This window comes from Anabrus simplex, chromosome 1, assembly GCF_040414725.1.
Source record: "Anabrus simplex isolate iqAnaSimp1 chromosome 1, ASM4041472v1, whole genome shotgun sequence".
Classification (NCBI taxonomy): Eukaryota; Metazoa; Arthropoda; class Insecta; order Orthoptera; family Tettigoniidae; genus Anabrus; species Anabrus simplex.
The window spans coordinates 417,355,533-417,378,490 of record NC_090265.1 but is presented as its reverse complement, the minus strand read 5'-3'; the positions used below and the strand labels follow the sequence as shown (position 1 = coordinate 417,378,490).

The 22,958-nt window shown below is 39.6% G+C and overlaps 1 protein-coding gene across 2 annotated transcripts in view; it reads right to left on the bottom strand.

Moving 5' to 3' along the window:
- IKKbeta (I-kappaB kinase beta) overlaps positions 1 to 22,958 on the bottom strand; it is a 198,696-nt gene that overhangs the window by 46,793 nt on the left and 128,945 nt on the right. The window lies entirely within an intron of this gene.

Genomic DNA, 22,958 nt, shown 5'->3' with positions numbered 1-22,958 from the left:
ATCTGGTCGGCCTTTAACAATCCAGTCGGAAGTTGCCAGAGCCGATTACATCAGCCGGCTTAAAATTTTGTGATATACATAATTTTGAGGCAACCTATAGTGACGTGCATACTTTTGTTACAACCTGTAGTAAAGGGGCTACACGTTATTGTGTGCCTGGCCTTGCTTTGGCAGTTCTAAGAGGGTGTTATACCTTTCACAAGAGTCGATTCCTGTGTTTACAAATACCGCTAACCGGTCAGTAAGAGATTGCTCCTTACAGTGAGTGGATTTGTGACAGGAAAATGGCAAGTTGTTCAAGTGATATTTTTTCAGCAGGTATTGATGACAATAAATTAATGCAGTATTTGGAACAATGTGAAGTTAACGCGGATGATTTTTCGGATAGCGATAGGCAATTTAGTTCAGATTGTAGCAACAAAATTATACCGGACACGTCCGCGGAATCATCGCAGCTAAAGAAGAGACGTTTAATTGTTTCTAACGGCACTAAATGAATATGGTGGTAGATGAAACTAGTGATAACGAATATGATGATGATGTCTCTGGAGAACATTTTGTGGAAATTTGTCCCAATGAACCCGACAACATTCCTCAACCTCCTGTCTACTTCAAGGAAGTTCTTGGACCTAAACATGCCGTACCGTCTGATTCTCCACCCATATCATACTTCAATTTACTTTTCACTTACTCTCTGCTAAACCTTATAGTCACATATAGTCCTTTATCATTACCTAAATGCCGGTCTCCGTGGGCCAAGTGTAGCGTGCCTGCCTCTCACCCGGAGGTCATGGGTTCGATTCCCACCCCCGGTCAAGAATTTTCGCCTGGTCCTGAGGGATGGTTCGAGGTTCACTCAATCTAAGTGACCCTAAGTGATTGCACTTGAGGAGATATCTGAGGGTGAGAGGGCGACCCCGGTCTGGAAAACCAAGAATAATTACTGAAAGGATCAGCCTCACTGACCATGATTCACCTCTTAAACTGCAGGTACCGAACTGAGCAGCGGTCGCTTAGTAGGTCAAAGCAAATCACGGCTTTAGTGCCATACATTTCATAATTTCGTAAATTCTGTTGTATTGTAAAATTATTTTTTTAATATATATTACAACCGAAAACGAGAAACTTTTCTTCTTAAAAAACTAATATCAACTATTATTTTTTACTTATTTAATAATTCAGAATTATTTTTATGCTGTGTTGTCCGCATGTAGAAAATTTGTCAGTATTTGCCAAACATCGATACATACACGCGAATTTTATCGGTGAGTAAAATTTTGTCTTGTTTTTACTAGTGACAAATGTTTGAATTTTTATTTTTTTTATGTTTTTATTTTTCTTGTTCAAATTAGTTATTCTGTAGAATTGTATTTAGAAATACATTATACATAATTATGTACATTCTTTTATATCGTAAACTATTTTTTCAAAGTAGATATTGAGAGAGAAATTGCAAAAATATTTTTCTCTTCCTAAAAATAAATGTTATCGACAACTATAAATCAGCAATAAAACGTTTTTGACTCTTTACATCACTCCAAACCAGTTTTGTATTCTACGTAGTCGATATGTAGAAAATTTCATGCCGGTATATGCTATACACAGGTAGATATATGTGAATTTTAAAATACATGTATTTCCACTGAAAACAGCCTGGCACTTTACAGTAGTAGAGGGGAGGCGGAGCTCTGGCCTCTTCCAGCTGATGGGGAGCGGTCGACCAGATCGGTTCTTGGCTCCAAGAGGGTTAATACAAGTTATTAAGTAACACACAGAGAAACATGATGTTCCTTTTCTCATTCCATGAATTTTGAGGTTTGTCCAAAATCTATGAAAGATCAATGCTGGTGCACTTCAAAAGGGAATGGCTAAGGTTGTGCCAGACAGATTTCAATTAAACTTCCCCCTGTGGCTGGAAGCAGTGAGAGAGAGAGAGAGAGAGAGAGAGAGAGAGAGAAGATGACCATTCAGATCCAAAATACGATCAGGTTAAAATTTCAACGGAGTTTAAAAACATCAAAAAGTAGAAATTGAATTGTTAATGCTGTTATCTTCTTTTTTCCAGGGTTAGCAGGGGAGTAATGTTGATCACATTCTCAAGTATAGATGGAAATCAATGATTTGTAGAGAGTCCCTCAGTATTTGTATTACTATTTTTTCTATTTTGCAGAATGGAACTTTCAAATTTTGTAGTAAAGTTGATGTCTGATTAGGGAGGGGGCCTCTTGCTCCGAATAGCAATGACAATCCACCGATTGATAGGTATTTTATACTTTGCTGACAGAAAGGCAAGCACGGAACATAAACGCTTGCTTTTCTGTCCTTTCTGTTGGTGGCTATGATGTCAGCCCTCCAATTAGAGTCATCGGTAGAAATGCAGTGAATCTCCATGTGCACCTCCCATCAGCGCTGTCTCATGGATTGAGCAATCGACGTTCTTACATGGTGGTAGCAATGGCTGCACATTAGCTCAGTGTTCCAGCAGAATCCCAGCACATGTCCAAGGGTTTCTGTCTTGTTGCAGCCATTTTGGTAGCAATGGATTGTGCTGAACGACCTAGTGGGAACCGATCTGACTGCAGTGAGGTTGCATGACATCTTTACTGCATTTATGTATTCAGAAGAGGACAGAGATGATTTATAAGTCATCCAGGAGTTTACTTTTGGGCAGTCTGAATATAAAACTACTCCCTTTCCTTTATGTGGTAACTGGCACCACGACTGAAAGGATCGATCTGTCATAATTCCATGTAGTTTTCTTCCGTCAATCTTTGGGGGAAGACTTCCTTTTTGTATGTCAAATCTGTGGAATGAAATATCTTGTTGCCTTTTGAATCTATTTTAAAGCAGCCGATTTTCTTCCAGTGCATTATATTGTAACTAAAGTGCTTGACAGTATAATCTTCTCATTTCTCAAGATCTGTTTACCCCACGAACAAAAATGGGAATTCTCGGAAGTCATCAGAAATAGTTCTTGAGAAATTTCCGTCAGGAAAAAGAAGGAACAATTTGACCTCGCAGCCTTCACCCCTCCAACCTTCTAAGATATACGCAAGAACTAATCAACGTTGAACTACGTTGCACAACCCATATCCCTTATACCTCCTTCTCGATGTAAACTGTTGTACGCGTATGCTTTATCTTCAGGATGTGTTGTGATTTATTGTGACGAAGAAGTGTGTCCGTGGCACTGCCCAAAGAAAAATTACCGGGCGAGTTGGCTGCGTGCTTAGGGACGTGCGACTGTGAGCTTGCATCCGGGAGATAGTGGGTTCCAGCTCCAGTGTTGGCAGCCCTGAAGAGGGTTTTCCATGGTTTCCCATTTTTATACCAGGCAAACGCTGGAGCTGTACCTTAATTAAGGCCACGGTCGCTTCCTTCCCACTCCTAGGCCTTTTCCATTCCATTGTCACCATAAAACCTATCTGTGTCGCTGTGACATAAAAAATTGTAATTGCAAAGAAAAATCATTGTCCTACTGGCTACAGGGGTGGATCACAGGGGATTCCAAGCTTGCTGTAAGGAGGTAAATTCACTTGTTCCTTTGTGTTTTTTTTTTTTTTTTTTTGTGACTGAACTACGATTGCATTTCATTGCAGCATTTATAGGCCTATTAATTTATGTATCGTGGAAAGTTGTTTTGTTGCAATGCTGTATTATTCATGAACTTTCAATAATTTGTAATGCTAAAATGTAATTAATCATTTAATTACTGAACGAGGAGTTAGAACAGTGGTGGTCTCTTGTCACAGAGTGGATGAAAATTAAAAATCGGTATTTTGAACTCTGATTCATTTCCTGTGAAAATAGAGATTTACAACTGAAATATTTTCTTTCTTTCTTTCTTTCTTTCTTTCCTTTCCTTTCCTTTTTTCTTAATCAGTTTACCCTCCAGGGTTGGTTTTTCCCTCGGATTCAGCGAAGGATCCCACCTCTACCATCTCAAGGGCAGTGTCCTGGACTTTGGGTCGGGGGATACAACTGGGGAGAAGGACCAGTTCCTAACCCGGACAGCCTCACCTTCAATGCTGAAAAGGGGCTTTGTGAAGGCATGGGGAGATTGGAAGGGACAGGCAAAGAAGAGGGAAGAAAGTGGCCGCGTCCTTAAGTTAGGTACCATCCCGGCATTTTCCTGGAGGAGAAGTGGGAAACCACAGAAAACCACTTTGAGGATGGCTGAGGTGGGAATCAAACCCATCTCTATTCAGTTGACCTCCCAAGGTTGGGTGTACCCCGTTCCAGCCCTCGTATCACTTTTCAAATTTAGTGGCAGAGCCAGGAATCGAACCCGGGTCTCGTTGGGTGGCGGCTAATCACGCTAACTACTACACCACAGATGCGGACTACAACTGAAATGTAATTTTAAAAAATCTTGAGCAACTTTCACCAGCGCTATGTATAGCCTCTAGTGAACTCTATTACGCTTCCGCTAAGCCTTCGCGAAACATAGGTTGAAGATCAAATGCGGTGCAGCTAGGACGACGTCACAGAAGCTAGACATACAAGATGGCACGGCTTGAACGATGTCGCAGCATGTTTGTTTGTTTGTTTTTTTTTTTTTTGCTAGGGGCTTTACGTCGCACCGACACAGATAGGTCTTATGGCGACGATGGGATGGGAAAGGCCTAGGAGTTGGAAGGAAGCGGCCGTGGCCTTAATTAAGGTACAGCCCCAGCATTTGCCTGGTGTGAAAATGGGAAACCACGGAAAACCATCTTCAGGGCTGCCGATAGTGGGATTCGAACCTACTATCTCCCGGATGCAAGCTCACAGCCGCGCGCCTCTACGCGCATGGCCAACTCGCCCGGTGCAGCATGTTTTGCAAGGCTGCAAAGTCTGTCTTTACAAGATCAGGCCAGTGAAAAGACCGTTGGTCTGGATTGGTGAGGTCCGGGTAGTAACGGTTGTGCTGGGGGGGGACAAGGAAAGAGAGTCTGGGGTGTGTAAGCTCTAGCATCCCATCTAGAGTCTTGCTAAATTGTAACAAAAAATAAGGTTATGGGCACATGTCACGACAATTTCAAATCACACGGTTTTCTAATTTTACAACGAGGGTGGCAGCCTAGTGGACACACATGATGCAGGATCCACTGCAGGCAACGGAAAATAGTTTTCATGACAGCCGATTCGGCTGACCAAAGCCGGCGAATAGCAAAATAAGAAATGTTCGCAAATCTGAGATTTATAGTGCCTCCGTTTTAAATATTCTATATAAGTAAGAATACTGGCAAGCATATAGGAAGGATCTCTCCTCTACGCTACTCAGGTATCGTTTCACGTCATTTTTATTATATTTTCACCCGGTGAACTCGACAGGCAACTGCCAGATTATAAGTGAACATTTTTGAGGACATATTTCCATATAAATTATGAATTCTCTTATTCCTACTTTAAAGTTTTGTACTTCTAGAAACATTACCTCTAATAGTCTCTCTTTTCAATAAAACAAATGCATGTTATACACCAAGCAATATTGCCAATTAGTCCAGCTGTAGAAATTTAAGATAAAGGAACATTGTAATTTAAGTCAATTTTATTATTTTTCAGAACAAATGTGAAACGATACCATATCGATCAACATAGAAATACTGCGATGCATTTGACATGAGTACAGAAAGCGTTGTCATCGTAGCTTTACTATCAGTCCACAGTGAACAGCGACCAACAACAATTTTCTATAAACCTGTGCACTGCAATGGTGGGAACTAATATCCCCCTGCATAAACTGGAACATCTTCAAACTTCAACAAGTTGCCGGGAGCAATCACCAAGTTGGATAAGAGTGGCTTTCCCTGGTGGAGTCATTTAGGGCTGTGGAAGAAGTCAGGAAAAGTTTTGACCGAACCTCTGGGAAGGTAGCCGCTGTCAGCAAAACGTTACATAAAGAGTCCTGCAGCAGAATCCATGATGGAAAGCGACGGTAAAAGTAGCCAGGGTGCTGCGAGGTGAGGTAGACGAAGCAGTTGAACTAAAACCAGATGAAGTGGCTTCACTGAAATTTTGTCCAATCACTTTCTGTGATACTGAGAGATCTTTCTCTCAGTACAAAACATTCTGCCTGACAGGAGAACAAGATTGTTACCGTAAAACATTGAAAAGGTGCTTGTTGTAATTTCCTATTATAGTTATCGAGTGTGTTATTAAATTATAAGTATTTTTTCATGCCTATTTTGTTGCCTATTTTACACGTTAGTGCCTATTTACATGCTTATTTTGGCTAATTAGAGGCTATATGCCTGCCTATTTTAACTGTTTTAGTGCCTATAATTCTCGTCTCTACTAATTAATTCATTAAAACGAGCTCTTCCTTTCCTGAATCAACATTAAAATAGTTTTAACAACTACAGAAAGAATAACACAAGAGTTATAATAATTAATCCTAATTATTAAGATTAAACAATAATCCACTGAAAATAAATAAAATGACAAAAATAGTATTTATAAGTGACTATGACCTCCATTACAAATTATACTTTAAAGTATTAAATCATTTAACTTACTTCAATCTTGAAGATTAAAATTTATTATAGAAACAATAAATTAATATGAAAAATATAATGTGATTTGGTCCAATCATGAATATCCTGATTTCCAATATTCCAATTATGTATTTTCCCAAAATAAATCATGATTTTAAAACATCATGGAGTTATAGACATGATGGCAACATTATGGAGTTATTCCTGATTTTTCTTTATAAATAAAAATGACATTTTTCTCAATAAAATACAATCAAAATCCTTCAAGTAAATATAGTTTCATATTTAAATCAATTTGAAGAAATAATGCCGTGTTCACTGAAAAGTTCCATACCAAATAGTTAGATAATTCCAATACTAACTGGAATAAATGATCAACGTTGTCATGAGGAATATCATACATTGGCACCAAAAACAACAAAATACTACAAAAATATAGGTCCTGAAAATTAACATGAAATGAAAAACAAAACAAAAAAATCACATTATACTACCACAATTCAATTACAATATACAATTTACTCAATTTCTATCTAAATATACTACTTCTACAAAAAAATACTTTTTCAATTTGCTTTACATCGCACCGACACACATAGGTCTTATGGCGATAATGGGATAGGAAACGCCTGAGAATGGGAAGGAAGCAGCCATGGCCTTAATTAAGGCACAGCCCCAGCATTTGCCTGGTGTGAAAATGGGAAACCACGGAAAACCATCTTCAGGGCTGCCAACAGTGGGGCTCGAACCCACTATCTCCCGGATGCAAGCTCACAGCTCCGCGCTCCTAACCGCACAGTCAACTTGCCCGGTAGTCAAAACATGATTATAGTCTTTAAATGGTATTTAAACTACGTAGATACTGGAATTCATTATGACAATTTTTTTTTTTTTTTTTTTTTTTTTTGCTAGGGGCTTTACGTCGCACCGACACAGATAGGTCTTATGGCGACGATGGGATAGGAAAGGCCTAGGAGTTGGAAGGAAGCGGCCGTGGCCTTAATTAAGGTACAGCCCCAGCATTTGCCTGGTGTGAAAATGGGAAACCACGGAAAACCATTTTCAGGGCTGCCGATAGTGGGATTCGAACCTACTATCTCCCGGATGCAAGCTCACAGCCGCGCGCCTCTACGCGCACGGCCAACTCGCCCGGTCATTATGACAATTAAGCAGATATATTATTCAAATGAAACTCTGAATACCTCTACATGATATACACCTATGATATTCTGTATTTCAAATGAAAATTAAATTTAAATTGGACCTCTAATTGCAGTTCAGTATTATTAAATTACATTGCGAACATATATCACATTATGTTCTATCATCTTGTATCTTCATTCCTATTTAAATGTTTACCTAACCACAATTCATATTTAACTTCCTTTCAATAAATTACAGATTCATTTCATCAAACAATCTTTCATAATTCATCACCATTCGTATCACAACGTAAAAGAAAATGATTATATTATTATAAACACGCTTCTAATCACATACAAGCACATAATCTCCTTGTTACGAGATAAACAAAGCATTTTTCCGTTCAAACCATTACATATAATGTGTATGACTTATGATCGTTGCATGTAATTCCCATAGTAAAATCTATCTAACCCAATAACCCATACTGAGATCTACAGGAGCATTATACTTGATACTTTAATTCTGTACTGGCCAGACAAGACCTCGTCTGGTCGGATGTTTCGCAGCGGTAATGGAGTAAGTCCGTACACTTAACGCTGCAACTTAACGCCGAGTGTCGGGTAGCAGTAAATAACTAGACTCCTTAAAGGAGCCACCGGCTATGGGCAGATGAACCCCTTTAGGTAGGTTGATGATCCCCACAGTGTACCAAATATCACTGGAACCCATCACAAGTGTTTGGCCCGATGGCGAAACAAGCGGAGGAGGAATCCGTTACTCTGATGATTCCCAACGGTCGTTGAAGAAGAAGAAGAAGAGGTCATGCCAGATGAATTGGCTGTGAAGGCGCACCTCAGTAGTACTTTGAGTCTGGGGCAGTTCGTTGCAGTCTTTGTTTGATCCTGCATGTCTCAATCCATATATGTCGCAGGACACGGCCCCGAGATCACAGTGCGTGGGTCAGTTCCTGCCAAGCTGAGATCCACCCTAAAGAAATCCAGTGGCACTTTTTCCAAATGTCGCTTATTACTTCCAAAGTCCAGCAGTGATGGGATATGGATGGAGGGGGAAGGTTACGGACCTATTGCGGACCTGCACGTTGGCAGAGACCCAGTGACTACTCAGAAATTCGGTCCTGCATCTGTGTTTGGTCAGGCCTATTTAGGATTACCGCTGCTCACCCCACACGAGGAAGTCCCTAGAAAAGGTGGGCTAAACATCAGAAGTCACATCTTATGTCCGGCTGGGCAGCCGCATCCAACACATCACCCCTCATGTGGTCTGAAATCAAACGCAGGAAAGAGTCACACTCTAAAAATAACATGGAATGTAAGAACTTTACTTAATGTGTCAGATAATGACGGGCTTGAGAGAAGAACAGCTCTCATTACCTATGAGTTGTCTAGGCTCAACACTGATGTTGCTGCTTTGAGTGAAACCAGACTGTCCGCGGAAGGCAAAATTACCGAGTTTGGTTCTGGATGAGAAAGGAGCAAGAACGTCACATCCATGGTGTGGGATTTGCTATGAAGACTAAATTGGTTATTGATCACCAACTTACTTCCACTGCAATCAGAGAAAGATTTACGTCTCTCCGCATTCTACTCTCGGGAGGTACTTTTATGACGCTAATATCCACCTAGGCTCCAACTTTTGATGCTGATGATGATGTAAAGGATGAGTTCTACAATCAGCTGAGCACAACCATCACCAAGGTACCATCTGCAGATAAGCTCTTACTCCTGGGTAATTTCAATGCCAGATTTGGGAATATGTGATGGATAAGAAAGGAGTTGGCAATTGTAATGCAAATGGACTATTGCTTCTCGGTCTATTTTCAGAACATGAACTCTTCATGACCAACACTCAGTTTTGACTGCCTAAACGCTTCAAGACAACGTGGATGCATCCTTGATCCAAGCCTTGGCACATTCTTAATTATGTCATTACAAGGCATTATGATAAGGACATAGTTATTACCAGAACAGCAAGAAATACTGATGACTGTTTGATTACAAACTCCTTATTTGCCAACTAAGGATCTCTATACGCCCTAAACCACCTAGACATTTCCAAATCTTGACCAGAAGAAAGTTTAACATGTTTAAACTTCAGAATGAATCCTTTGCCACAGAATTTCAGAATATTATCAATCTACAGTGAACAGTTAACCCAGTTAGCACAAATAATGCTCAGCAAGAATGGGCCACTCTGCAGAATATAATCACGAAGTCAGCCGAGGAAACCATTGGTTTCGTAAAGCAGAAGAGACAAGACTGGTTTGACGACAACAATGAGGAAAATTTTTGTCTCATCGACGCAAAAAGAGAAGCCTATCTATCCTATCTTCAAGATTCATCCTCCAAGACGAAGAAAGCACATTTTTTAGTACTCAAAAGAATGGGTCAGAAAAGATAAGTGAAATTAAGAATACCTAGCAGCAACAGAAAGCTCAGGAACTTCAGAAACTATCTAATGCTTGGGGCTTGAGAAACTTTTATGCAGGAATAAAAGAGTTGTATGGTCCATCTCGCTTTTCAAAAGGTACACTGTGATGCAAGTGTGATAAACAGATATAACTTGAAAACAATATTCTCTCACCCATGGGTAAATAATGCAAATATCGAGCTTGTATTATTATTATTATTATTATTATTATTATTATTATTATTATTTTACAATTATGGTTATTATTATTACTTGTAATATATTGAATCAGGAACCACCTGTGATTAAACTGGCGACCACGCAGTCTGTTTTATCCTTTCAAATTGTGCGTATTGTGGGCTATGATCCACTGATGAGCCCAGCCTAGCACACGGGGGCGAAACGCTGGCAACCAGGAATGAGTTAGCTGGAAAATTTATGATGTCCAATAACGGACCATTTATATTGGTATTATACATTTACTCATTCAGAACAAATATTTCAGATTCCCTATGGGAATCAACATCTATATCATCTGATGGCCAAGCAGGCATCAATTTTTGATAACGAGACAAAGTCTCTCATAGTGCATTGGCACTGCCAGTGGCTACAATTCACCTATGCAGTGGCCTCCATGGTATGCACTAGCCAGCGTTTTGGTAGGTGTGCTAGGTACCAACTGATGAGCCCAGCCTAGCACACGGGGGCGAAACGCTGGCAACCAGGAATGAGTTAGCTGGAAAATTTATATAATGTCCAATAACGGACCATTTATATTGGTATTATAACTTATAAAAATACCAAGCTCGATAGCTGCAGTCACTTAAGTGCGACCAGTATTCAGTAGGTTCGAGCCCCACCGTCGGCAGCCCTGAAGATGGTTTTCCGTGGTTTCCCATTTTCACACCAGGCAAATGCTGGGGCTGTACCTTAAATAAGGCTACGGCCGCTTCCTTCCCACTTCTAGCCCTTTCCTGTCCCATCATCGCCATAAGACCTATCTGTGTTGGTGCGACGTAAAGCAACTTGCAAAAAAAAAACTTATAAATTAATGCGACGAGGCTACATGTTGACTTCTACGAGTAAATGAACCAGTTAGGACTTTGTTTGTGGAAACTACACGCCTCATCCTTCATGGGTAGAAGTAAAGACAGTGCCATTAACTATTTAATATTTCGTGGTGATAGAGTGATAGTAGACTGTTTCTCAATGCATCGGGAACACTAAGATCACGTGTGAAGTTTAATTAATAGACGTTATTTCAATTTCCTTGAACTGCATCAACCTGACAGTTAGAACTTAGTGAAGTCAGAGTACTGTGAAGGTTCAATTATCTTAGCATAGTCTTTGTTTAAAACTTAATGAATTGCATTAAACTGGACAGTGGAACTTAGTAAATTCAGTGTCTCATGACAAGTCAATCACCTTATTAGTGGATTTGTTGCAAATTACTGCGCACATTACACGTGCTATTTGGAACGAACAGTGCAATATCACTCGAAGTGGTGTGTGTAAACCAATGCCCCATGCATATTCCGACCACCAGTATTGTCATGTGAACTCCCATCGAAGGAGACGTAACTCCAAGGGATATGTGGTAATGGTGGACGTGGTAACTCTGAGGGATGTGTGGTAATGGTGTCCCTGATCTATGGTGGACATGGTAACTTCGAGGGACATGGCAATGGTGTTCCGGTCTATGGTGGTCGTGGTAACTTCAAGGGATACGTGGTGATGGTGTTCCGGTGATGGGAGTTCCTGATCCATGGTAGACATGGTACTACAGTCTGTGAGGACACAGTCAAACAGAGCCAGTACTTCAATAAGGTGATATGCATCTGTGTCATTAAAGAATAATGTGAACTGTGCGTTATCAAGTAACTTTCAATTCAGGAAGTCACTTTAAGACTTTCCAGCAACTTTAATTCTCGTTCAATATGATTTTGAACTCATATATTCCAATTTTTCAAATAACTTGCCATTTCTTAAAGCCAGTGTAATATTAAATCGTACCAACGAACTTGCTAATGAGTGGGAACTTTGAAACTTAGCCATTTCGTTAACATTTCTATGAATTAAAACTTTGTTTATCTCCATATTACGGTAGTTAGTTAGCTAATTGAAGAATGAACTTTAGCTCAAAACTTGACAGGCATATCAAGATTGAATTTTATTTGCTCTCACCAATTATATCATTTCAGAAAGGAACTCTTATTAATTTCGTTAGTTCCATTTTCAAGAATGATCTTTACTTTTCAAAGTGAACTTAATTAATGTCGTTATTTATAAACTTCAAGAATGAACATTATTCACTTAAAATAACTAATTATTTCAAGGTGATCTTAATTAATGCTGTCATTTACGAAACTTCAAGAATGAACTTTCTTTATCCAAGTTAATTATATGAAGAAGAGATTTTATTAATTTCATTGAACTTCATTCTAAATATTTGTCGCTAATAACATTGACACAATTTATTATCAGTTTATTGAGTATTAAGTGTGAATGAGAGTCCAATTTGACAAATATTCAAGGAAATGATGGGCCATTCATCTACTTTGACTGATTTTAATAAAGTTTATGTGGCCAGCATATGCAATCTTTTACTCCCTCTCTGTACAATCTCCTAACATAAGACCGCACAAGCCCTACAAAACGGTCACGCTCAATTACACGCGTCAATGGGTGCGTGTCAGTTACTGGTACAGTATGGCTATGAAGTGTTACATCCAGTTAGTATTTGTATTATTATTACATTATATGAACATACAATAAGATCGTGCTCTTTGTAAGGTTATGTCATGAAACATGCACTGTATATAGACACATATCAGTTCAATTAATGTAAGAACCTGTATATAATTTATTCTTACCTGTATGTATCATTTGTAATCAGTGGCGGCTCGTGAAAAAATCGTCCTACGTGCTACAAAAAACAAGCTAAATACGCTGTTTTAAATCTGCATATTGCCATGATGAACAACGCATACTTCAAACTTGGTAATAATAATAATAATAATAATAATAATAATAATAATAATAATAATAATAATAATAATATAATAATAATAATAATAATAATAATAATACAACAACTTTTCTCACAATTTATAACTCAGAACAAACAACATTAATTTGGAAGCAGATGAATACTTCGACAACTGTCTACGAGATAAGTAATTCATTTGAGAAATATTGTTTTTACTAACCTAATGGCGCAACTTACATCAGTGCAAATAGAATAGTGAGAATATAGATCCTCACTAAGAACACTAATTTAATTTCACTTTATATACACTGCAGTGGATAAATAATTTGATAAATCTCCGTATAAACTTTAGCACTAATACAATGACAGAAAAAACACGCACCAGTAATATAACCGCAAGATTAAAAACCGCACAAAGCAACTGAAAGAGCTGCCAACTGATTCATTGAGACCTCCCCTATTACCAGAGTAAATGTCCGGCTCCATGGCTAAATGGTTAGCGCTCTGGCCTTTGGTCACAGGGATCCCGGGTTCGATTCCCGGTAGGATCTGGAATTTTAACCATCATTGGGTGTATGTGTTGTCTTCATTATCATTTCATCCTCATCACGACTCGCAGGTCGCCTACGGGCGTCAAATCAAAAGACCTGCATCTGGCGAGTTGAACATGTCCTCGGATACTTCCGGCACTAAAAGCCATACGCTATTTCATTTCACCAGAGTAAATTACATTGTAATGCGGGATAACATTTAGGGTCAGTCAAAGATTCTTTGACTCACCTACGAATTCCTTATTTTTGACACAAAAGGAAGATGGATATTTTAATAAGCATGTGTGAGATAGATTGCATCCACTTACGCTTTACTTTCGAACCCAGATGATGCTACTCTCTAGTGGCAGACTCGCTTACCACGTTCAACATCAAGGTAGCAGGAGACATCGAGTACTTCTACCCCCTTGCGGGAGAGGAAGTAACTATAGACGGGATCAGTGAAAGTTGATCCCAGTTTATGGTATACTCCGCCGGCTAGGGGGAGTGTTGCCTGGCTTGGCTGCACCTGCGTATTACTTCCTTCAGGCTACAGGCAAGGGCTCACTTCACATGAGCACGAGCTTTCTTCCCCGGGAGAACGGTGCTAGGTGTTCGACAGATCTCGTCCTGATTTTCACAAAACACAAATTCATATCGTACTCAAAACAACGAAAAGGCACCAGTATAATTGTACTGTACATAAATAATATTCCTTACAGTTCCAAGCTACGTGCTGGAGCCCGGTAGCACGTACTGACCGGCCGCCACCGTTTGTAATCCGCTACAAAATTGTGAAACACGCTGTAACTTCCAGAATGGCACTATATCATGGTAGAATATTCTTTACACTATATCTATGATTAAGCACTCTAGAATTTTCGAGAAGGTATTCTGGTAATGTACCTTTCTAGAAGCCTGGCCAGGCATGCATATAAGGAAGTTGTCTTGATGGCAACGATGTTTTTTGTTTAGTAGGAGTTTCACTGGCAAACACGTGTTTGTGGTTGACATGCAGTGGGTGCAGTCTCCTTGTTGAAGTGATAGGCATTTGTTAAAAATGGTGGCTTTGTTGATATGTGTATTTTGCTAGTGACAGCAGTGATTAAGGTTATGTGTGTGCTTAATTTGTAAATAGATGTGAATAAATAACTGTACCAACTGACAGCATTTTGTGTGCGTCTTTGTGGATATGTTAACTGAAAACTGCTGACAACACTACCACTCTTACTGTCAGCCATGAAATCCTGGAGCACTGTAAATAGCATTTCTCCACCCTTCTAAACCGTCCTTCTACTGCTGATGAAGACTTTCTTTGTGATGTGCCTCAACAGCCCGAACAAACATGGATGGCAGTTCTGCCAACTTATCAAGAACTCAGTGCAGCTCTCAACTGTCTGAAATGCAGAAAAGCACATGGCTCAGATAACATTCCTCTAGAGTTAATTCAAGTTGGTGACCAATCAATCAAAACGAAAATTTTCACTCTCATCCTCAACATTTGGGAAGTCAGAGAAGTATCTGGCAAACTAAAAATGACACTATCACCACAATCTTCAAGAAAGGTGATCGCAGTGTTTGTGGTAACTGTCGCAGTATATCACTACTATGCCTAACTGCCTCCAGGTTATCTCTGAGGGAGTCCTCCCAGAGTAGGTTTCAAACTTCCAGTGGCATAACGATCTGATCTTCTGTGCAAGGCAACTTCAGGGAAAATGCAGAGAGCAACAGAATCCTATCTTCTTAGTCTTTTATGAACTGGAAAAGGCATTTGATTCTGTTCCAAGACCTGCTATGTTGGCAATACTGAAACACTGGCTGTCCTCAGCAGTTTGTTGATGTGGTTTAGGGCCTCCATGATGGAATGACCGGACAGATTTGCCATCAGAATAGAATCTCGGATGAATTTCTTATTACTCATGGACTGAAACAGGGGTATGTGCTTGCTCCAACACAATTTGCATTACATTTGGCTGCCATGCTACATGAATATTCCACAAACAACCCAGGAGTGGAGTTTAGGTATCGTTTCGATAGAGGGCTCCATAAGGTCTTGTGCTGGAACAAAGTTCACCATACAGAATTTGGCGTGGAAATCTGGTATCACTCATCGACGGATAACACTTCACTCCCAATGGCTCACCCAGGTTATAAAGGTAACCAAAATGCTGTATGCAGATGATCATGAATCACCCGCATTCACACCAGAGGAATTGTAGCAGCCAGTTAACTGCTACAAGAGTGCATGCGATCGTTTTGGTCTCACCATTAACATTCAAACGACCAAGGTCCTGGCACAACCCTTCCACATTTCAACATCTCCATCTCAGATACTCCACTGGAGCAGGTAGACCACTTTTTGTACTTGGGTAGTATCCTATCTGTGCACTGTTACTGTGAACAAGATGTGGAGAAGAGAACTGGTGCTGCCCATGCAGCATTTGGACAACTATCACACCGGGTGTTCATGAATAAAGACCTGACTGTGAAACCGAACTCGTGGTGAACCATGCTGTTACCATCATAACATTGCTGTATGGTTGTGAAACTTCAACCCTTTACCGACATGATTTGAAAAAGCTTGAGCATTTCCACCAACAAAAACTCTGATCCATCACTAGGATCCAAAAGGGTTGACTATGTCACCAACATTGCTGTTCTTGAAAAAGCAGATGCCAAGAGCATAGAATAGTCCATCATTGGTCATCAAATCATGAGCTTAGATGGACTGGCCACGTCCATCAGATGAGTGATACCAGATTTCCATACCAAATCCTGTATGGTGAACTTTGTTCTGGCACCAGAACCTCGTGGAGCCCCCATGAGGTGCTACAAGGACCAGCTGAAGCAAACTATGAAGATGACAGGTCTCAATCCACAAACCTGGAACATGCTTGCACAAGACCGTACAATTTGGTGACAGACCATCCCTGCTGCTGTCAATCTATTTGAAGGAGAATGATGTAGATGTGAAGAGACCAACTGAGTATAGGGGGTTTGATTTCTGCCTCAGCCATCCTCGAAGTGTTTTTTTTTTTGTGGTTTCCCCACTTCTTCTCCAGACAATTGCTGGGATGGTACCTAACTTAAGGACATAGCCGCTTCTTCCCACTTCTCTATCTACCCCTTCCAATCTTCCCATTCCCAGCAAAGGACTCTATTCAGCATAGCTGGCGAGTCCGTTTGGGCAAGGTACTGGTCCTCCTTGTTTGATTGTTGAAAGCGATGTTAATACGCTACCACTGGCTTGCTAGGCCTATCATTAAGGGCCTTATTTTTTGGTGAAATAAAACTGTTGATTTCGGTGTTAAAACTGACACTATTTCGGTAGGTATTTTATTAAATAATGCTCATAATGATCAATGTTTCTTGTGATATCTTCCTTATAGTATGGGGTAAATGTAATTTTGTGATAAGGGGTTTTAAAATGAACTCTTGTAATGTGCGAGTATTAAATTGTTATTAAATCTTAGAACAACTAAATATACAAAATATTATAGAAATAAATACCAGTATATAAATCACTGATATCTCAAAATGAAGTTAGGTGATCTTCCCTGTAATATGAATTTATACAAAGCCTACATTTTTTTTTTACATTTTGAATTACTTGTTTACAAAGTACAAACTAAGTATGGTTTCAACATTATCAGGATACAGAGTTGTGTGACAATCAGAAAGTATCTTTGTGTAAGCAGAGAAGCCCCCTTTGTTGACCACATAATGCTTGCGGACACTTCGATGTGAATTCACTGTGGTCTTCTATCAAACCTCCTAAAACTTCACTAACAATGTCTTTTTCCTTCTCCTATACCAGATGTGCTTTCACTGCATTTTGCGAAGCCATATAGCCCTGGACGATGTTCATGGATATGGTGGTGCGCTGCCCGACCAGGGATGAGTAGCTCAGACGGTTAAGGTGCTGGCCTTCTGAGCCTAAGTTGGCAGGTTCAGCTCGGTGGTATTTGAAGGTGCTCAAATACGTCAGCCCCGTGTCACTAGTTTTACTGGCACGTAAAGAAGCTCCTGCAGGACAACATTTCAGCATCTCGGCGTCTACGAAAACCGTAACAGTAGTTAGTGGGACAAAATCAGTAACATCAGTAGTACTCAGTCAGGCGATTTATTTACAATAGGCTTACTAATACCGTCATATTTTACAAGAAAGGCAGTATTATTTACCTTTCCTTTTATAATCATCCATGTCCTCATGCCAGGATTATCCAGTTTTTCTATAGGAATGCTGGCTTGCATGAATGGTTTTGTTGTGTCTATTACAAGCTGCTCTCTATCACTTTTCAACTTCTTTGCGATGTGTAAAATAATGCCGATTATTATTTGCTACTTAGAATTATGTTCATTTGCTTCATTCTTCTTCTTTTTACGTGTTTCTGATTCTTTGCAGTGTTTATCGCACGAGTCTTTTCGTTTTCACGTAATATGAACATTACAGTACTTACACACTGGAATCTTTCTTGCAGCATCAAATACATAGAACGCCTCACTGCTGTATTCCTCGACCTTCAAAGGAAAACTGTCGTGACTTTAGTTTTCGGCATGTTTATATTTAAATGCTGGACATTTGCCAGGAGCGAACTCTCACTGCCAAAGAATATAATGCGCACTGCTGTATCTACGACCGTAACTCCATTTCCTGTAATCAATAACATATACCGATTTTTATTGATTGCCTAAGAGATCGCGGAACTGAATATACATACTTCCGATGCATAGTGTTCATCACTTTGTGTGTGTCTGTGTAGAGAATATACAGCCTATCAAGCAACTGAGAAGGAAACTACAATAGTCAAGTTCTCAGAAACATTTTAACGTTTATTGGAGAGCTTTTTTGATACTATTTTGCATTTTTCGTACCAAGTGGGGTATATTTCATGATTATTTGCGCAATTCGCGACATAAATCAAATTTTGCAATATTTCGCGAGTTCATTTTGCCAAAATATGGTACTTTTAAATACCTATGAGGTCATATATAGGCAAGAAAAACGATATGAGAAAAATTTGTGCGTATCGCTATTGCCAAAAAATACGGCCCCTACCTAACATGGTTCTTTGCATTAGTATTTTGTTATCCACTAGCTGGTCGGTGCCTGACAGGCATTTCCTCATGTCAGTAAGGTTTATGGTTCAGCCGCCAATACTAATTGCAGTGGTTACCCACTGGGCGACGGGGTTGCCACATCCCTAAGCCTCTAAAAGAAACTATGGAGAGAAATAGGCTGAAATGATTTGGCCACGTCAAAAGAACGGGACAAGAAAGATTACCAAGAAGAGCTCTGGAATGGACAGAATCTAGAAGAAGACCAATCGGAAGACAACGAACAAGATGGAGGGATCAGGTAGGGGATGACGTAAATCGGAGAGGACTACAGTGGCAGACAGTGAGGAATGGTAAAATGTAGGAAAAAAAGAGAAGATTGGAAGAGGCTCTGTGAACAACCTGCATAAGCAGAAACGTGGAAGAAGACGAAGAATAGTCCTCCTCCCCAGTTGTATCACCGGCCAAATATCTCGCGCTCCAGGAGGAGAAGAAGAAGACAAAGAATAGTCCTCCTCCCCAGTTGTATCACCGGCCAAATATCTCGCGCTCCAGGACACTGGCCTTGAAGTGACAAAGGTGGGATCTCTCACTGAGTCCAGGTGAAAACCAACCCTGGACAGTGAACTGATTAAATAATAATAACATTAATGCAATCTATTGGCATAAGACTGAACGAAGTTCCACTCTCTGGTTTGAAGTTTCCGCATATTGAATTCGATAACAGACAGAGGACAATCAATGTTTCTCATTCAAAACAGAGAGGTTGTCATTTTGGAACAAGTAGCAATGTTAACATTACCTGATGGCATTAGACTGAAACAAGTCCTGCTGCCTGCTTTGATGAATTCGCATTACAGAGAGCGAAATTAGCAAATGACAATAACGCAATATTCAACATATTTGAGTTCTGTGCATTTGAATGTCTGGGTAGTAGACATTGTATCCATTTTCTCGCACTATAATGGCAGATTTAATGAGTGAATTTGGATCTGGTGATTATCGGGAGATTATGTTAATTATTTGTTTCACAATATTGTCTCCAGAGAAACAATTTTTAGCCTCAAAATGCTTTTTTTTCTTTCATTGGGGCTTGCAGCTTTGGACTTAGTTGAAATGGCTGTACGTCCACAGAAATACGTCAGCAGAAATCCGTCAAGAGTACACGATGTCCATAAAATGAATGCCTCACTGTTACAGAACACCTGTTATCCGGTCAAGTTTTAAATATTGTACCGTATGGCTCAAAATAAAGATTTAACTTCACTGAAGTGTTTTTAAAACTTGAAAATGGAGAATTAGGCCAAATGGCATTATCGAGATTCAACAAAACCGGATTTCAAGAAACATTCTACGAGATTCACTTGGTTCTTCTTATCTTCCAAGTGAGAACATGATGTTTTCCAAAGTAGCTATTTTTAGCCCAAGAAATAAACAGATTTTTTTTTTTTTTTTTTGCTAGTGGCTTTACGTTGCACTGACACAGACAGGTCTTGTGGCGACGATGGGATAGGAAAGGCCTAGGAGTTGGAAGGAACCAGCCGTGCCCTTAATTAAGGTACAGCCCCAGTATTTGCCTGGTGTGAAAATGGAAAACCACGGAAAAACCATCTTCAGGGCTGCCGACAGTTGGATTCTAACCCACTATCTCCTGGATGCAAGCTCACAGCCGCGCCTCTGATCGCACGGCCAACTCGCCCGGTTACAAGTTATCATCAACCAACAGGTTCTGAATAGTTTGAAAGGTGACCAATAAAGTACATTAGCTTTCTCAAGAGTACTCAGATCTATAGACACCATAGTACAACTGCACTCAATATGGTTCATAAGGTAATACGTGTTCTGATTCCATTCAAATGCCGTATAAAACCTGGAAAGTGCAACTGTTACTCATAAGATATATTAAGAGTCCATTTAGAATTTCCAATTATATTATAGATTGTAATTTCAACTGTCGAAGGCAGACCATTATTCTCGTCATTATTCCGTATTGAAAAATAGCTAATCACAAAGTTTACACAAGGAGTAATTTTAATACCACCTATTCAATACAATTTATTCCACTATTGTGTGGTCAAATACACAAAGAAATTACCAGAATTTTAAAGGTACATGTTTCGCCCACTATTTATTGGGCATCATCAGGCTCGTTCAATCTTAAAACACATACTGGTCAGAGGAATCTTAACAATTTACATAAAACGTATTGATGAACACTTACAGGTGTTAATACTGTGGTTGCATAATGATTACAGCACAAAAAATATTGAATAAAATAGATACAATCAATCTATCAATAAATACAAAAATAAAACACTACAACATAGTTATAAAACCGGAAGCTACATATGCAGCAGAAACACTCTTTTACCTGAATAAACAATCAAAGACTGACAGACTTCAGAAAATTGAAAGGAGGATTGGAAGAACCTGTATCAACAAAAAATATCAGAAAGATGGACAGTGGCGGTTAATACCTAACAAAGTCGTGTACAAAGAGCTAGAACCCATTACAGATACTATGCGTAAGAGGAGACTGGGATTCTTTGGACATATCATGAGGATGCAGGACTCGAGACTTCTGAAACAACTAGTACAACACAATCTCGTCTCAAAAAATACCACAACAGGATGTAAATGGATCAGAGAAGTAAGAGAGGATCTGAAGGAAATAGGCCTTACAACAGAAGACACCAAAAATAAGATAAAATTGAATACAAAACTCAAGAATACAAACCTCCGCTTTACCCTTACACAAAACAAACCAACAACATGCACATTTTCAACTGAGGAAAGGGCACGAAGATCGGAGCGTCTGAAGAAGTACTGGGAGGACCGCAAAGCCCGAACAATCCCTTCAAAGAGACCTGAACGACAGACTGACTAAAGTGATCCTATGTGGTCATAAAAGAAGAAGAAGAAGAAGAAGATACACATACTAAAATCACTTTGAAAAATTAAAACATTCATCTAAAAGTAATTGTCACACATTGTTTTTTAAAACTAATCCATGTCTGACATTGAAATGGATCTTTTTGATAAAAAGCTTGAACAATATATATCACGCCTGGAGAACAGATTATCAAAACCAAGGCTTCACAGGATAAGAACAATACAGTTAAAAGATATAGTATTTGATGAGGTTGAAGTCTAATATTTAAAATTAGGATGAAAATACGTGGTCAAATTGGAGGCGGTATATACTCCGCACGGCTCTACTTCTAAATTGATGTTTTTGCAGATTTTGGCGCTGTCTGGTGGTTATGCGTTGAAGCATAGACATCCAACCAATCCCAATCTGCCATTCATATCAATTTATATCGGCAGAGCACGATCTCGAAACCCAGTTGCCAACTCTAATATTTACATTTGCCACGTGGTTAACCTATCTCGCTCAGCGTGTATGGTATTCAGTACACTTTGCGATCTTTTGCATTTTCCTTCAGTAATTAGTGTGTTTTTCATATTGTTGGAGGGTTCTAGTGACTGACATCAGTGGAGTATTCCCTTTGTAGGCCATAACCTCCTTCCTGTGCCAGCCAATAGCGGTGAGTGATGTTTTATTTCCTCATTCTCTTTTATTCTTAATAATATATTCTTTTATTAGTATCAGATGATGTTAGTAAGTGTAGTTTTCGAGAATTTGTTTTAATCCCGATTCATTAGCTTTTCTGAGTATGGTATAACATTTTATAAGGGCTGTTTACCGCAGTCGTATTACATCAGCTGTTCTCGCGGGCGTAGCGCGCTGGCAACAGAGGGAAGGCGATGCTCATTTGTTTTGCAAAACTTCAATTTAGAAGTAAGGCCGTGCGGAGTATAGATTAAGACATCTTGGAATGTTGGATAAAAATCGTAGTATGTCAAGAAGTGCTAAAAAAACATTGACTTGTCTTTATGGTGTGGGTTACTGTGGTCACGTCCTAGTTCATGAACCACGGGCAATGACTGAGTGGCACAGTAAGTGGTCCTGAGAGTCAGGATACCAGTTGCTATGGAATGGGAGTGGCTAACTCGGACATATTCTGACTTGTGGTGAGGAGAGATCCTCGCTGGGACTGTGTAAGTAAGGGTAGCATCCTGCTTCAAAGAATTTTCTCAGAGCACACTCGGAACATTTTAAGCAAGCCTTGGACCTATGGCAGTAATGGAGTCCCACTCCCATTTGACACGCGTGGGACTCCTTGGAACAATATGGCGAACAAAATGGAATTCGATGGGGAGTTATCAATATTACTGGGGCTTTTGGAAAAAATAAAGTAGAACTGGCTGAGTCAGCAAAGAGGATGCATCTGGATGTGTTAAGACTTCCATTACATTCGGGAAAGG